This window comes from Buceros rhinoceros, unplaced genomic scaffold (genome assembly GCF_000710305.1).
Source record: "Buceros rhinoceros silvestris isolate BGI_N320 unplaced genomic scaffold, ASM71030v1 scaffold45867, whole genome shotgun sequence".
Classification (NCBI taxonomy): domain Eukaryota; kingdom Metazoa; phylum Chordata; class Aves; order Bucerotiformes; family Bucerotidae; genus Buceros; species Buceros rhinoceros.
The window spans coordinates 1-4,294 of record NW_010423616.1 but is presented as its reverse complement, the minus strand read 5'-3'; positions in this window follow the sequence as shown (position 1 = coordinate 4,294).

Genomic DNA, 4,294 nt, shown 5'->3' with positions numbered 1-4,294 from the left:
GAGCAGACAGCAGCCTGTGTCCGCTCTGCGGCCCTGCTGAGGGCCCAGCTCCAGGCAGACTGGTGCTTCCTCACAGGCGGGGGAGGTGGGGAACATATGCCTTTACCCAGCCCCTGCTCCGCCCGTGCCGCATTTTGAATGTGGGTTTGTGCGAACGGGGACGTAACCCGGAGCAGTGGCGCTGTCAGAGCTTCCAGCAGGGCTGGGAGTTGTCCACCCAGGAGCAGGCATAGTGCTGGCAGCGTTAAAGCGGGCTGGTGGCAGGTTGTTTCCTTATGTTACACATTCTGATAAAGAGAGCTGTGAAACTGAGAATTCAACGTATTCTGTACATATGAAATGCCTCCCCTTCTTGCAGACCCATTTTTCTTACGTGTTTTCAGGATATGAATTGATCTTTGCCATAAAAATCTTTAAACTCTGGTTCTGTCAGATAACTTCACCGTGCTCGTACTCTGCAGCATTCCAGCACTTTGCCCTCGCTGCTCAGTCGTGGATACTTGCGATTGAGGTTAGAAGCTGTTCAGCCCTGTTGCTGCTGGACTGCATCGTGGGCAGCACCGAACTGTCGCTCCGCTGCGGTCTCTGCGTGTGCGTGTCGCTCCGCTGCGGTCTCTGCGCTCACCCCCTGTGCGGATGTCAGAGCAGGGCAAGCTCGCACAGGCCTGGGAGCAGACTGCAGGTGCCCAGCCCCTGGGGAGCCCTTGGGGTAGTGGGTGCCGCACTGTGCAGGCGGGGTCCCGCGGGCACGCAGGAGGTTCTCTCCTGATGTCCCCATGATGCCGAGTGTGACGATTAACTGCTGGCCAGTTACAGAAAACTGCCCCGCCTGACCCTGTGGGTTGTGTTTGAATGCCGTAGGTGTGAGGTCTGGGGTTGAACAGATCTGTATGTATCACAAACACACGGTGTATTTGTGGTATATGTGGGGGCAGCGATCTCTCGTGTGTTGCTCATTAGAACAGTTTAAATGTACTCCATTAGTCTGTGCCTCCCTCCGGTATGCAGCCAGCCGGTGACCCTCTCCTTGTACCACGTTTATCACTCCTGATGGTTGGGTTCCTTGGAACCCTGCGTGCCAGCAGACAGAAAAGCGCACCGATGTGTTCCTGACTGCCAAAACCAAACACAATCTCCTCGCTCATGGCAGTATCTGTCTTTCCTCAAGTGCAGTTACATCCACTGCATCCCCAGGCAACGCAAATCCTTGGGTAGGGAGCAGCTCCCAATGGGCAGCAGTTAGGTGTGGGTGCTCATGTTCATGTGCTGTGGTCCAGCCTGTCTTCTAAGAGACGTTTTCTGTCCAAGCACTCAGATTGACTTGAGGCTGGTTTGTTACCATGCAGAAGTGAAACAAAGGTCTGTCCGTCCCTGGTCAGCCCACAAGTGGCACGACCCCCAGAGCAGGGAGTGCTGGATTGTTCCTCAGTGGCTGTTCAGTTTAAAGCTCATAAAAATGCAGAAACAATTGTCAGGTGAAAACCACCCTTAGCTCCGTGCTACCATCTGCATCTACACAGTCCATCTACTGCCTTTACCTGATCGGTCTGTGTCTTAAAAGAGAAACACTTAATTCCTTGGGAAAGCGTGTGCGTTTACCCCCAGGCTCCCAAGCAAAAGGAGGCATTTCCTTGAACCCTGGAGATCTGTGAGTCCTCGGACAGGAATTGTACAGCCCCTGCGCAGCTCTTCGGCTTGGTGTTCCGCTGAGGCGCGGGCGCTGCCCTTGCACGGCAGGCCGGCTGCTTCTGTCCCCTCCTGGCGCAGCAAGCGCCTGTTCGCAGAACAGAGGCCAGGCGAGGATGGGGATCCCGCAGAGGCAGCTGCCTCCCGGTTAGGCACTGTGGTGTCAGTTCTGGTACCAAAGGGCGTTGCTTGGATCTAGCTTCACAACTTCCTGCTGTTGTTCCGTTCTGGCAGCAGCGCCTGGCGGCTCTGCTCGGCCACTGTGAGTGGGAAGTGCTGTATTTTTAAAATCATGACTGCCCTTGGCTTCACGCACGGCCAGAGGCAGTCCGTGCTCGAGGCCTACTTTCCCTAGATGAGGTAACAAAGGAATTTCTACTTCCATTTTGCAGATGAATCTGAGTTTTCCAGTGTTATGCAAGAAGTCTGGGAGAGGAAGGGCCTGAAGGCAAAGCCTGATGCAGAGCCTGGTTCATGCTGCTGCTTCCCATGTTCCTCCCACAGCTGTTTCCTCACGATTTTCTTGTGATACCAGTTCTGTAACTGCTTTGCTAGTTTTAGCTGTCACACATCATCAAAGTGTTGATTTTCCTGTTGACAGGGTATGAAATACCATTTTTTCCCCCCATACATCAGGTTTAGAAACTTAATCAACTTCCTCCCTGAGATGAGAGGCACTTCAAAACATCTCTGACTAATTGCTGGCAGGGTTTTGTGTTCACAGAGCACTGACTCACGCCTGATGGTACATTTGCTCCACTTCCCACAGTCCAGCAGCACCGCTCCAGGTGTCATCTCTTTCACCCACACGGCAGCGGTGATCAGCATGTTAAATAACACCTTCATCTAGCTGGGCGAGTCCTGAGCGTCTGGTGGTCAAATGCTCACCAGACCCCACCGTGGACTAGCTCAGGAGTAACACCAGCGCAGCTGTGTGTCCTGTTTTATTTGCTTGGAGGCGTTCCAGCATAAGAGCGACGTGGTCATGCATCATTTACCAGTGGAGTGCAGCAGCTCTTAGCATTTCTGATACTCCTGGTTTTCGTTCTTCAGCTAAACCCATGGCTTGAGTGTTGGTTCACAGTGCAAGGCTCCGCAGATGTAAGGGAGTCCCTGGCAAAGGCCTCTTCAGTTGGAGTTGTTAAAGCTGGTGCGGAAATGCTAGGGGAGAAATTCTAAGTCGCTAAAGAACTTCCACTGATAGAGTATGTTTAAACAAACCGACAGCAACCCCAGGTGTTAAAGCTGGGTGAACTTCTGGAGAAATGCTGAGCACGAGCAGGAGTTCTGGAGCGCTCCCTTGGGCTGGAGCGGAAAAAGACTGGAGACAAGCCCAGCTGGCTCTGAGACGGGGGCACCGGGAAACAGCCCCCTGCGAGCTGCTCTGCTGGGTCAGTAAAGAGTGAAAGCTGTCCTGTGCTTGTGACAACCCACCGAAACCACGAGCAGGGGCAGTGGAATGTGCTGCTGCAGGAAGGGCTGGTGGCAGCCGAAGGCGAGAGACGCCAGAGAAATAACCAGTTGTTCTGGCTTTTATCGCCGGTGCCGTTCAATGCAGAACTGACGCCGTTGCACAGGCGGATGTTCTTCCCCCGCGTTTGCCCGTGAGGTGAATAGTCCAAGAAGCTCCCCGGGTTTTTTCCAGTGCCAGGGGAGAGAAGTGTCCTTTCCTCCTGCTTCGTCCGGTTCTTTGCAACACCTTCTCTCAGGTCACCTTCAGAGACGCTCTGGTCGCCTTCCTGTGGCAGAATTTAGGTCTTGTCAGAGGGACAGTAAGCAGCGGAAAGGGAGGGGAACCCCCTAAATTTAACTACTGCTGTTGAAGAAGTGCTGCTGCTAGAGCAGCTGGGTCCCAAGGCGATCCTTGAACAGCTGTGTTTTAAACAGTAACGTGCTTCGGATATTTTTGTTTAGCTTTTTTTCTGTCTTTTGACCTTGTAGCTACATTAACAGCACATTCTTCAGCTTTTCCTTGCCATGGTAGCGGTGAGGAACTCACTGTTGTTTCAGTGGCTTTCTGAGGCAAGAAGTGTGGAAAACTGCCGAAGCTTAAAGGATTGATGCTGAAAACTAGAGTCAGCTGTGCTGTAAAATGTATGTGGGTTGTAAAGAAATAGGAAATTCAGAGCTCTCAGAAGTTACAGTACTGTTTGCGATTGCTAGGAGGGACCTAGGGCTAAAGACAGAACAGGAAGAGCACAGGGTTACCACGACGTATCGCCAACGGTGCCGTGGCGGCAGAGGGGCAGCTCTAGGGCTCTCCAGGTAGATCATTGTGCCAGAAGTGTTTGAGGCACATACACTGGCAAATAAATTAATTAGACGTTTTTATCAAAAGCAGGTTAAATATGAAAAAAGGAAAAAAGTAAAAATTTAGAAAAATTCTTGACTTTAAGAACATATTTTAAGCCTAATCCTTGGCTAGGGAAACCTGGCTGTGTGACCACATTCGACGTGTTTTACTTCTCACCGCCTGCATCTGCTGCTGCACCACAAGTAATAAGGAGCGGATTCCTCCACGCTGCCAAGGCTGTGAGATCCTGGCAGGTCGGGCTGGCAGCAGGGTCCTGCTCCGAGCGAGCTGGCAGGGCTCTGCCCACCCTGTCTC